The sequence below is a fragment of the Poecilia latipinna genome, unplaced genomic scaffold, assembly GCF_001443285.1.
Source record: "Poecilia latipinna isolate Pla-1442-1.1 unplaced genomic scaffold, P_latipinna-1.0 Scaffold75, whole genome shotgun sequence".
In the NCBI taxonomy this organism is placed as follows: domain Eukaryota; kingdom Metazoa; phylum Chordata; class Actinopteri; order Cyprinodontiformes; family Poeciliidae; genus Poecilia; species Poecilia latipinna.
Window position 1 is genome coordinate 240,052 of NW_015112691.1, and position 13,629 is coordinate 253,680.

The 13,629-nt window shown below is 37.4% G+C and overlaps 1 long non-coding RNA gene across 1 annotated transcript; it reads right to left on the bottom strand.

Annotated features, from left to right (window-relative positions):
* Nucleotides 1-8,209: 8,209 nt before the first annotated feature.
* Nucleotides 8,210-10,843, bottom strand: LOC106936102 (uncharacterized). The gene is made up of 4 exons (XR_001422055.1): nucleotides 10,367-10,843; nucleotides 9,588-9,665; nucleotides 9,397-9,490; nucleotides 8,210-9,308 (listed from the first exon to the last, which is right to left on the bottom strand). It is a non-coding gene; the product is annotated as an uncharacterized LOC106936102 (long non-coding RNA).
* Nucleotides 10,844-13,629: the final 2,786 nt, after the last annotated feature.

A 13,629-nucleotide genomic window follows, 5' to 3' on the forward strand; every position in this document is an offset into this window, starting at 1 on the left:
GGAAAAAAAAGGAGAAAGTGGGAACCAGATGAATGGTTTTAGGAAGAGGTAGTGGAATGTTTTCTTTTTGCTCCGAGAAGCAGAAAGCTGAAGTTTTTACCCATCTGTAAAGCGTTTTCTGACCCGTGACCCACAGTACTGTACAGCCTTTCAACTGGCCCCGAACATGCCTCGGTGTTGTGTTGCCTGGTAGACTTTTAGGAAAGTAATAAGCTGTGTACATGAATAATAATGCAACCTTCTCACCCTCGGACGTCCTATTGTGGTTTGAAATAACTGCCTGAAGTACAGCTATTGTTTTGCATATTTGTTTTTCCTCATGAGAAGGTAAAAGCGAGGGGTGCATCTATGTTGTAGTTTATATTGTATTTATTTTGGAAATAAATTATAGATTTTCATATTTATTAAGATTATCACACATAAAGGGGACAGCTTTTTATCATCAAGCAACTGTGCCAAAAATGTTTTATCTTACACTCTATATTGACTGCTGAATAAAGATAATTTTAAACATGTGGATGCTTATTTCTCCTTCGCTGCACATTTTCAGATCTCGGGTACTTGGTATGTATGGTAAACAGCAAATGAACAGCTAAAGACGCAAGATGTTGATCAGAAGATAAAAGCACCCAAAATCTGCAACGAAAGTTAAGATTTCAGACACACCGATGATCAGATTTCAATGAATAAACCATACAGAAGATTAGAAACAGAGCAGCATTGTCCCAACACTGCATCACAATGTAAGATTCACTTTCTGAACTCATGCTTCTCAACAGCTCCACAGCCAGGGTCTTAAACAGCGCTGGTGACAAAAGCTTAAAGCGCCTGGCAGGTTGCCAGGCGGTCTGAATTACGATCTGCAGTTACAGGAAAGTGGTCGGCTGTCATTTCAAATCTTTAACAGAGTAGGAACTTACTTTTCCTCAGTTTTTAAGAAATAGTTCTGGTTGTGTCAGATCTACAATCTCAAAGATCCAAACCAACCGTGAATGGATTCTAGTCGCAAAGTTGTAGCGCAGCTACAACAGAGATGGCGACTCGAGTTGGAGAATAAAAGACTTCAGACTCGACGCAGATTTGTGTTTTAGACTTTGAGTCCTGGTCTGAGACTCAAGTCATGTATGAAGAGTGAACAGAAGTCTGTATGTGAGCTACTGACCTGTGAAAGGATGCTTTGATTATTAGCCAGTGAAGTTAATTGATTATGGAATGTTAATGGATTATTATCCGTTCATGTTAGCTATAGCTTAATATTAATGACTGCATGAATTTCTTTCCAACTGAATGCTGAACTAAATGGCTTAGGATAATTTCTGAATATAAACTCAATTTACCTCAGACACTCTCACTGTTGAGCTGTCATTAAAACAATATTTCCAGCTCAAAATATCAAAATAAATCACTTACTGTTCCATCTCTCAAAGACTTTACTTGGAAAATGATTACTTCTCTAAACTACAATCAGAATGTTTCTGTTTATGCTTTTCAAAAACTATTAGAAATACTGATAAACGATTGAGGTCAAATCAAAAAGCATCTTCTTAAAGACGAAACATCGAATTATGGCTTAGAACTAATGAGTGTAAGATAAATGGCAAAATTAGACAGCAATGAAACAGAAGATTCCAGATCATTAATTAAAACATCTGAGACAATCAGCATCAACATTAAAAAAAGGGAAGTGGATATTTATAAATGCTTCAGATGCGCTTATTAAATTCATTTAAGCCGCTTCTCCATGGGCGTGGCATTAACCGGTTCTGCCTCAATACGCCCCAGCCAAATTCGTCCCCATTTGCAAATCCTGCACAGCTCTTCCCAGGCTTACGTAACCAATTCAGAGGTAATACAAGCTGTACATCGCATGCAAGCGATTTGACTGACAGCAGATGGCATTCAATGATTGGCCTGTGATTTACATCACTATATTAAGAAAGGCTGAATCTTGCCAACTCTTCAAACAACATCTCAAACCCTGCAGTGTACAGGCAAACAGCGGCCATGTTTCCAGAGAGCTCATGCCCCACCCACAGTCCTGTGTTCCCGCCCACAATAGTGAGGAACACACTGCCAGTGGAGACGGACCCAACTTGGGTCACACCGAATCAGCCAGTGACACTTGACAATGGGGAAGGGGCTTTAGGTAATTAGATATTGGTAAACAATTGCGATAGTGATTTTGTAAAAAAAAAAAAAATTCATAAAAAATGAATTTTTTTTTATTATTCAAATTTTTCTTTAATACATTTCTGTTTCCAATTTTTTTTTTACCAGGTGTAAAAAATGTGGACAGGGCTGTAGGGAATCTATTTTTTCATTTTTGGTGCAAGCCCTTAAAATAAATTACTGGAAAAAAAAACATTTGTATTAAAAAATAAATAAATAAATTGTGTTATGCTTAAAAAGTAGAGATCAAAAATCTAAAATGTAACATTTGACTGTCCATACATTTCAAGAAAGTGAAAGCATAATCTGAAATTTGGTTTAAAGTCAAACAGTGAAAAAAAGTGCTTGGACAATGTCCTTCTGTTTGCAAATGTCAACTTACAAAACAAAAGGACATTTTGTTTTGCAAATGTACAAAATTTTATTTTAGTCTCCATCCATCATGGTAGACATGATGGATTTTTTTCTGTCCAACATGCCAGGATATATAGTTTAATGTGACCCAGAACAAACCTACAGGTCCATTTTGAACTCGTCACTTCTCTCTGACAATAACAAGTACACCTGCTAAAAACAGTGGTGTGCTCTGACTACTAAGCTCCCACAGGTAACAGTACAGACGCCTCTATGGCCTTATCTTCACCTACTGTAAGTTTAAGAGGCTTTGAGGTTTTAAAGAACTCGTAGTTATTTTGCAAAGCAGACTAGTGCACGCAGGCTAACTACTAGTGCTCTGCCCTGCAATAAGTGCTTTATGAGCTAGATATGCCAATACAGCATCTTGGCAGTTTTCTTGTTAGAGAAAATTAAAGTTTTACTTCAACAAACTGGTGTGGTACGGCACTAAGAAAAGGGAAAGCAGAGGAGGCCTGTTTGGAGAATGTGGTTTAATCTGAAAAGCTCTTAACAGTTCGTGACAACGCCACTCAACAGCATGAAAGTAAACGAGGAGGAATCTGGCATTCAGAGAAACTCAGCAGGTTATTTCATGTAGAGGCTCCTCTACTGTATATACAGTGGGAGAAACCCAAGAGTAAGATTTGTTTTAAAAGAGGAAAGCATGAGGAGTGTAATGCAACGTCCAATAAAATGAGGCTGTGGGTAATTGCTCTGCTTGCTTTTTGGGTAAAAAACAAAAAGTGTGCCATTCTTTGGGCTGTAATTCACCTCCAATTAAATGTTACCACCCAATTTTATCCTCCGGGTATCTGCTGAATAAAGTTGCAGAAGCCATCACTGACATTTGCATTTAGTTCTAGTCATTCCCACATGATGCATGTTCCAGCAAATTCCAGACAACACTACTTAGACGACTTCCTGCTCAACTTCAATGAGGCAACATTACCTCTTGGAAACCAAACGTAAACTGTGACTGCAGCGACTGAAGGTAGCACAGAAGTCATGTTCAGTTTAGAGCGGGTCACACAGAATAAACTGGCTAATATACGGTAACAGGAAACTTTTGTATATTCGAGGGCAAAGAAAAAAACAAAGTCTCTTTCCCATTGGATTTTATTTGGCTAAGTTGCAGAACATGTTTCAGCTCGACTGCGACTTGTGTTTACTACAGCTGTGGGGGTGAAATGATTTCAGCAGCTTGTATTTTGAACAATTTGATGTTTTACAGCCAGCTTCAGAAATAACACAGGAGAACATGATTACGACTCATCAAAGGTAGCTCACACAACAAAACATTTGGAGGTAATCAAATCTAAAGCATCAAGAATTTCCCCCTGAAGTGATAAATTTCCCTGTATTACTAAAGAGGCAGTTGGCATTCCTCCAGTATTTTCAATTTACATTCTTGTCCCAGATAGTTTGTCATTCACTGGGTTCTGAAAATATGCTTAATTGCATGCTAAAATGTTTATAAGTTCAGTGAAAAAAGGAACCACTTTACCTCTGACATAAACATGCATTTCTGCAGCAAATGGTCCCAGTCGGAAAAAATTCTGCACAAGCTCAGTGGAGAACGAGACCAGACTAATTGATAAGGCAGTGGTTCAACCAGCTGGCTCTGACTTATAACACCGGGGTGTCGGATGACAAAATTTGATTCATCAAGCACATTTTCTGCCATTTTTGGCCTGTGCTTTGACATGTCCAAAGACATAATCATCACAGCTATTTATTTTCCCTGACGAACTTTTCATGGGGTGATAATAACAGGCTAGACCCAGAGCCAGCAGGAGGTAAGGAAGTCTAATTTGGAAAAAATATATAGAAATCTACTTTCCAGCGACATTCAAGTTAAAATAAATGAAAAATATGCTTGACAAGATTATATTAAACCATGCCACCCAAAAAAAGTGGGTCCAAAACAAAACTAAGCAAATGCTCAAGACCTTCAGTCCAGCAGGGGGCACACTAGAGCACGACAACTGCCACACAAATCATGTTTAAAAATGTACATTTCTTGCATATGTGTCTTAAAACAAAACCTGCTGTGCTGTTAAAAGGCATTTATTCCCTTAAAAATTAATTTTTAACTAAACTGTCACACTTTAATTTAATTATGCACTGAGGAAATGCAAAAAGCACTTTTCATATGATTTTATTTATCAGGGTATGAAGGCTATGCTAACCAAACTGGCCTTAAGTGAAAATATAATTGTCCTTGTTGATAAACAACTTGCTACACCAAGATTTTGCTGGCATCTGACAGGTGAAGAAATCTCAGACTGAAGGAATCCCGTAAATAAAATTAAAAAACTAATCGGACACATTTCAGATTCCTTAAAGATTTGTTTTAAAGCTTGATCAGCCCTTTTTACATCATTTTTTACATCAAGACTTTGCACTTCTGTGGAAGGAGCCATCGTCAGAGACTGATCAACCAATCAGAAGCAGGCTTGAATTAAAATGAGAAGTTGCTTTACAAAAAAAAGAAAAGAATTTGCCACATATTCCAAAACATTTTCCTTTGATGATGAAAAGACTTATGTTCCAGATATTTCAATAAATACGTCAAATTTCAATTAAAGAAACATTTAAATTCAAGTAATTATGGATCATTTCAAAGCCATCTAAAGTTCTAAAACCTGTCTAAGCTTAACAACCAACAATGCTTTCAAATTCCTAGACTGCAATCAGCAGAAGTAAGAGTCATTTTAACACCAGCTATGGTTTTACAAGAGACCAGAAGAAAAGTCAGGAAAAAAAAAAAACTCCTTTGAGTCTTCCCCCTATCCATTCTTGTGCTCACAAACTCAGTTGTCAGCTGTCCACATTTTGGCTAAACATATTCTCGGCAAATTTAGAAGAATATTTGGGTTTGCAGAATTACAGGAAAGCTCCATAATATTCATGTCAACATCAGCGCACCGCAGGATAATGCTGCTGGTGTATACAAGACATCTGCTGCCGGTAACAGCACTGAAAAAATCCACAATAAACAGGCCAAAAAAGTTCCACAGCCCCCTCCCATGTCCAGCTGCAGCATGTTGGAGAGTTCAGACATCTTTAGAGAAAACCGTCTGAACAAAAGCAACAAGCAGGTGTTTCTCCTCTTCCTCAGCTAACCCTGGACCCTCTGGAAGACGGGTAACACAATCAATTTCTTCTTGATATAAAAACATGGATGACCTTGGATGTTACATTTTTAATTAGATGCAGAGATTTACACAGAACGGTTTGTGGGGTTACGTGTACTGCGATTAAATCTTTAAACAAGAAGATGAAGTTTGGTTGTGCAAATGTAGTTGGTGATGCCTTAAAAAGAAAAAGAAAACTTCTATTTTATTGAGATTTTTTTTTTTTTTTCAGAGAAATTAGAGCATAATTCTGAAGTGGACAGAAAAAATGTAAAAAATATTTTTACAACTAAAACCCCGAGAAGCCTTCAGCCAGTACTTTGTGGAATCACCTTTTTCTGCATTACTTTTGGGTTATGTATAGAAACTGATTTTGCCATGCGACATGTAGGATATTATTTTCCAACAACCTTATCCCCGACTTGTCTGCTGCGTTCCTTGGTCTTCATAATGCAGAAAAAACACCACAGAACAGCTGAATTTTTACAGAGATTAAATTACAATCAATTGGACTCTACTTACTCATTTTAAAGGGTATTTTTTGCGCTGAGTTTTATTTTGCGGCGTCAGAGTAAGGGTGGCTGAATACAAATGCAAACAGCACAGATTCTTACCAATATAAGATTCAAGAAACGTTTCTTTCAGTTACCTGCTATGCACTCTTTGTGTCAATATAACACCTAAACTCTCAATAACAAACAGTGAAATTTATGGTTTTAGGGAACTGTAAAAAGAACTGTAAAAAAAACTTCAAGAACTGTTAGCACTTTTGCAAGACACCATATGTTCTGCGGTGGCTGAAGCTTGGTGCCTCAGTGGCACACAATGCTCAATTTAGTAAAGCGATCTCTAAATAGATCTCGAATGGCACCGTCTGCTGCAAGTGGTCGTTCTGTAAGCAGGCTGGCGTGCTTTTGGTTTAAACAGAGGGGTTTTGTGTTTCCTCATTGTGATTTCCTCCGGGTAGTCTCTGCAAACTCTCATTACGTGGTTCTTCTCGACATAAACGTGGCCACACAGATGCCACCGATAGCCGTTTCCATAGAAAGCGGCTCCAATGATCTACACGTTGTTTTTAGCAATCGGCACTAATGTTTTGAAAAGCATACAGCGATTATAGTACCCCAGGCCACTGTAAAAAAGAAAACGAAAAAGCCGACAGTTAAATCAGGATTTTCCAACCGTGCGTTCTGGGCCACCTTCTGTAATTTTATTCCAGTTGGGTTACGGGATCAGGATTAGGTCCACACCTTAAAACCTTTGAACTGCAAGCAGCTCATTAGCGCCTTCTTTAAACCTGGGCGTCGCAGTTCAAACGCTGCACGGCTCGGAAAGAAGAATTTTAAGTGAAAATGCCTCCGATTTGAGTCAGACACACAAAAGGAGGTGTGTGCTGGAGTGTTTATTTTCAGAACTGGTGAGTGTGTCAGTGTTTGTAGTGAGCAGCGAGTGTTTCGTTGGGGCTTTGGAAGGGGGTGATGATTGGGAGTGGCAGGGTTTGATGGAATAGGGGGGATTAAAGGGAGGGGAAGAAGAAGAAGTAGGGTTAGGTGTGGACTGACTACACGGCTCCGGAGGGCCGATGCGTCATTTGTCTGTGAAGGAACAAGGAACAAAGCTCTGGTTTGTTAGCTCAGATAAAAATCCTCTCATATTTCTTCTGTTATTTATCGGTTTTGGCTTTTGAGCACTCTTTGATCATGCAGTAAAATATCTTTTAAGAAGCACTTCAAGCACATCCTGGATTTACAGGCGAATTACCAATCTCATATATTTAACAGTATTTATGAGCTTTAAGTGACAAATAAATCATGAATAAATCCTGACATTTAGAGTGTTCATGAATTTCAGTAACAGTAGCTTTTCCACCTCACAGCCCCACCAAGTGGGTGACTGCAGGAATGACCGCAAAGTGAGGGAAAAATAAAATTCACTATAAATTACATGTCTGGATTTACATTGAATATTAATGAGAGAGAGAGACATGGGGGATGAAAGGACATAAGAATGTGTTTTAAAGAAAACTGGAAGAACAGATGGTGCTTCTGCACCTTTTGCTTCATATTTATGGTGTCACATAGTTTTATCAATTGCTTTAATATGGATCTTCCCTAGACATAATATGGATCATGTCTAATATTTCTAATATGTAAAAAAAATGTCTAATATTTCAATGTTCAAATCAACTTTTCAGCCATTTTTAAAAATAAATACTCACCTATATGAACGTAAAACACATTGCTTTGCATTAAAAAGTATGAGTATTTCATTCATATTTTGTCAGATAATCCTCCTAAAAATATTATTAAAACAATATATGTGATATTATTAAGTGGAAGTTGAATAACATGACTTCCAAAGTTTTTTTCTTAGTTTGACAGTTTGTAGAATGAGTTGCTTTCTCCTTTGTGCCATAGCTCATTTAGGATGCACTCAGGAAAACGAACATTACATTTTATTTCAGAGAAGCCAGATTTAGAGCGTGGACCGAGCTACTTAACTTCCCAACATCTTAGTTTTTTTATAACGGGGAAGAACATTTTCTTCGGGTCGTACAAGTTGATTTTTTTTACAAGCATAAAGGGGTTCATACTGTAAAGAGCCCTTAGGTTTACACCACAGTAAACAGAACTGATTGCTGAACGTGCAATTTTATTCTCAAATACTCCCTACCCACAGCTGGAACACAAAATGATCCATCGTCGTTCCGTTTCACAGCTAAAAGTCCAAGTTTTACAACACTGAGCAATCACATAATAACCCCTATTATGAGCTTATTCCTCTGAATGGCTTTACATTTATGAAGTAGCTATTTTTAAATGTAATTTTTTTTAATGACAAAGCAACTGAACTGTTAACTATGAGGGGGGAGGAAAAAAAACAAACAACTCAAGTGTGATGCTAGGCTTCCTGCTTGGGCAGCTTTTTTAATTTAATTGTCAGGTTGAAAAGCATTTTATGTTCTGCACTCTGTCCTGAATACCTCAATGCCTTTTTTGGAAATACATGGAGGAGCATAATTATCAGGGTTTCTTTATGGGGGAGAATATAACTTGTACTCTGGCTTTCATGACTGTTTTTCTATGTCACACCTGCTGTTTACCTACACTGCTCAGAGTGAAGGATATAATGCAACTTTGACAGATATTTGCCTCTTTTCAGCTGCTATCAAAACAACACTCCCCTTATTCTCATCCCAATCTTTTACCACGTTCCCCTTCTGAACTAATCTCATCAGGCACAACTGTCCTTAAAGCGTTGCCAAAACAAGGCTCTGCTGCAAAAATGTTCCTCTTTACATGCAATAACAGGTCTAAAAAATGTAGCAACCCTTTCAAAGCTCTGAGTTATAATACCAAAGCCGACGGTTTGAAGATCAGAGTCAGCAGGTGGAATCTGTTCGCTCGAAAACGTTGCTTGAGTAATTGCTTAAGTGTTTAACTCCATTGCAATGCACATTAGGTGCTTCTCATTCTGACATCACAGCTGCATGTTTTGGCTTGAACGCTGTTCACGTCTAGTGAAATTCAGAAGCTGCTGCAAATGAGAGGGGTATCACCTTACAGCGACCCTTGTCTGGGATGAAGTCATGTGTGTCATTTGCATCTAATGGTGAAAACAAAACAAAACAAAAAAAAAAAAAAAACCCCAGAGTTTACACTCTTGTGATCCAAATGTAAGGGAATATTTTTACCCTAGCTGCGTATCAAAAATATGTCAACACATCTCATCACTGCCAAATAGTTATGTCAGTAGTAAGCTTGGCTGGTTTACAGGAATCAGGCCGCCTTTTGATGACAGAGTTAATAAAAATGAAAAGAAAGAAGGAAAAACATATATATAATCTACAACTGTTAGTCACAATAAGTTATTTTAACAACATACCTTTTTAATCCTTAGCATTGAGCACAGGTTACAGCCGTTCTGGCCACGAACCAAAATGTAAAGGTCTCACTGTGCTCTCTAAAGACATAAAAAGATAAATCTGGATTGAGTCATACTGTATAAAAAGCATTGTTAGAAAGTGGGTATCTTCATTTCACACCTACTTGTTCTGGTTAAAGTCTCCACATTCGTTGAATTATACTGTAGTTTAGTTTATTTGCCAAAATAGAACCAAAAAGATGAACTTACGGTAGCTTAAACTAAAAAATCAACACAGATGACACTGGTACCAGGTGCTGATTGGACACCTGAACCAAATGAACGGCAGAGCTGAACTACTTCCTTAAGAGGGAACGGAGTCATTCGCTTTCAGTAGATTTATAAATGCGGTACCTACCAAATAAAATGTGGTTGTCTTATGGTTACATTAATAACGGACTCCACAAATATTTTCTGGAAGAAAATGTTCATCATTTATAGAAAATGAAGTGGGGGAGGGAGCACTTTTAGCAGCCTTAAATAAAATGTCTTGCACTGTCTGCTAGGGAAATTATGTCCCAACGTCCCATAAAAGCATTGCAATAAATGTCAAAACTCTTAAACTTTATCTTTAAAGCACATTGAGCAATTTTATATAATTTCGCGTTAGATTTATTAAGAAATCAATGTGAAGGACCCCAGAGATCCGTAAAGAACACAAAAACTCAAAAGGCCATTGACAGTCTGATTCAAAGTAACAAAAGAGGCAACTAAATACAAACAAAACTGGTTTTACTCACCATTAACGCTCAGATGAAACCAAACCCACACCGTCCATTTGGTCATTATTACTCCAGGGATATGTTCTGAAAACTGACCGTTAAACCTCTGCTGTATTAGCATTTTTTTGTTCACGGCATCCAGGACCGAAGCTGCACATTAGCCAAACTTTAACACCGCGATCATTTTTATGGTTTAATTATGATTTTAAAAAGGCCACACAAAAAAAAGAAAGTCTGCAATACACTGGTAGCTTTGGGCTACATTCTTTGTACGCTGAACATTTATCCACTGTTACATCTCCAGACTTTTAGAAAAATCGTTAGATTAGCTAACAACCTGTGGAAGGGGAAGGACCCGCCCACTGACTGCAATCCAAGACGTGATTGGCTGATTTTTAGCTTGAACCTGAACCAAAAAGAATATCCTCGGAGAAAACAAATTCTACCTAGCAACCTCAAATAAGGATCTCCGATTGGCTTATATTTTTGTACCTGTTACATACATTAACAATAAAGCACGTATCTTGTAGAGGAAATCTGGAAAACTCTTTTTTTTAAGAAGAATAATTTCTCTGATTATTTTTTTTTTTTTATTTAACTTAAATATTTTGGACAAATTTGTTAAATTTTGGCCTACTTCATGTTCTTAGAAGGGTTCAATTTATGCCCTTTCTTGATTCTCCAGGTCTACAGGTAAATTAATCAGGGAAACTGAACCAATATCACAGATGACTAACAAAACGTGCCAGCCACTTTGTTTTCAATTTTGGGTTGACTTCGTTGGGTAAGAAATATCATTTATCTGCATTTGTATTGACTCTAATTACATTTGTTTTACGATCTAAAAAGTTTTCATATGACCAAAAAATAAAACAACAGGATAAATCTGTTACAGAGGAAGAAAATACTTTTGTTTCTGGAGTTTCTCTAGGGCAGCCTTTTTACGTTGTCCCAAAAGATGATTGATCAGGTTAGGAAAACTACAATAATGTTTCACCTGAAACATGGCTTCATCATTTCCGATTTGACACATACTGCCAGTTTTCAACAAGCCATTGTCTTGCTCTTTCTCTGACTTATTACAGAGCTTAAAAAAAGACTGCTAGTGAAAATCCAAATTCATTAGACGAAGCACCATAACATAAAACATTCAAAACAACAGATGTAAAAAGCTGCTTCTGTAAAATAAGCTACAAAATTAGCTTTCAGGGATGCTTAGTTGACCAGACAAAACGTTAACCTGCCCAGTTTTTTTTAATTTTTTTATATTAAGAGCAGTACACATAAAAAGTTGACTAAAAATAACCAGTAATTTTTCTACAAACACAAGACACTGCGGGGTATACTTCATTACTATAACAAGGACAAATCAGACCCCACATTTGCATTGGAAATGCTAATAATAAATCTGTGCAGCCGGCATTGAATGTTGTCTTATCAGCTCCTCCATTCTTCATTCTGTCACTGCGTTTGACTAGCCCTAAACATGAGTGATGGCCTGTCAGTCAGTTTTAACCTTGACATGCTGAGTGCATCCCACAAAAAGAATCACCCACCCCTCTAGAAACAACACAAGCAAAAGAAACAAAACCTTAGATTTATGTTTCAATCTGAATTTTACAAATATGTAAAACTGCAAACTCATTTCTGATTTCATTGCGTCACTCCCAACTCAATCGTCCTTTTGCACACCAGCAAAAACAGATAGTCGAAGAAATGTAAATATACCTGAATTCAGCACCCGTTTTAGCTAATCTCTGCTACATATACATGGCCTTACTTGGTTATGGTTCATAAAACACATAATTCAAAGCTAGCTTGACCTTTTTACTCATTTTTTTTGTGTGTGCTGTTCAGAAAGTATTCAGTTTTTCACACCAAAGTCGACATAAATCACTTGACTGCAAATGTTTAAGAAAAATGAGTGCTTCTGAACTTAAGGTCTTTCCACTGCTTAGTTCTGACAGTGACATGGTCCTGCAAAACATTTGCTTATGAATGTAATATTCTGGGAAAAAGGAGATACTTTACTAAGTTAACAGCATTATTTCATGATAGATCAAAGTAAAAAAAATATGACTCTGTGTAGGATTTCAAAAGTCTACCATAAATTTAATTACACAGATGAGTTCATGTACTGAACCATCCCAACACTTAAGGTCAGAATGTGCTTTGGTTTTGACTCTCCCCTCCTTCGTCGTCACGGTAATTCAAAGGAAATGCTGCAGACAAATGCTTTCCTGCCGGGTCACAGCAGAAGAGCTGATAAGGCAAAGAGTTTGCAAGCTGTGGCAGTTTTGTTTCTTGTTTGGGTGTATATGGTAGGCTGGGTGATAGGTACATGCATCAAATATTCATGACCTTATCCCTGATGAATACTGTATATAAGCAAGATTTAGTCTGACTCCTGCTCGGTGCAGTCAGAGCAGAGCGTACATCAAATTGCGGGCAAGCACATGAATACAAATCAGCTGAACCAGCCGCACACCATGTATTAACTTATTTCCAAGGTTGAAATCTGTTCTGCTTTTTGATACAGATGCAGGACAGCGCTGAGACAGGACTGCTCTGACATAAGGTCAGACTTACAAAACTGGCCTTGCAAAAGTATTAGCACCCCACTGAACGTTACAATCACAAACTTCAGGGGGTGAGGAGAAGATGCATGCCACACTTTCCAGATTTTTATCTGCAAAAAAATAAATAAATAAATAAATAAAAAGAATTACAACAGTACTGCTTAAAGCTGCAGTATGTAATGTTTATATAAAGAAGTGTTTGACATATTAGGTAAAATTATCATTATGTTGTCACAGTGTAAGCTAGACTAAAGAAAAAACAAAAATCAAGCTTCTCTGCTGAGCACCCTGCAGAGGAAACTCATTTCAGCCTCTTGTAACCATGATCTCATTCTTTTTTTAATGTAATTGAACCTTTATTTAATCAAGTGACTTATTAAGAACAAATTCTTATTTACCTGGCAGAGAGAAAGTAAATCAAGGTAGATCAAGCAGCACACTTTTACAGTAAACAAACATTAGCAACACTGTTGAAGTCATAAAACAATAAAAACACTACTGAGGCAAAGGATAAAACTGACATTGAATATTTAACGTGCAACACAGCATCTTTAAGATATTTTTGAAGGTTACCATTCGTGCCACCCAGTGGCGCAAATTAGAGGGTATGCACTGTGTGCAACGCATAAGGGCGCTGTGCTAAAGGGGGCGCCAAAACAATTGCGTAAAAATTACAGTTGTTTGCCAATATATAAATGATGA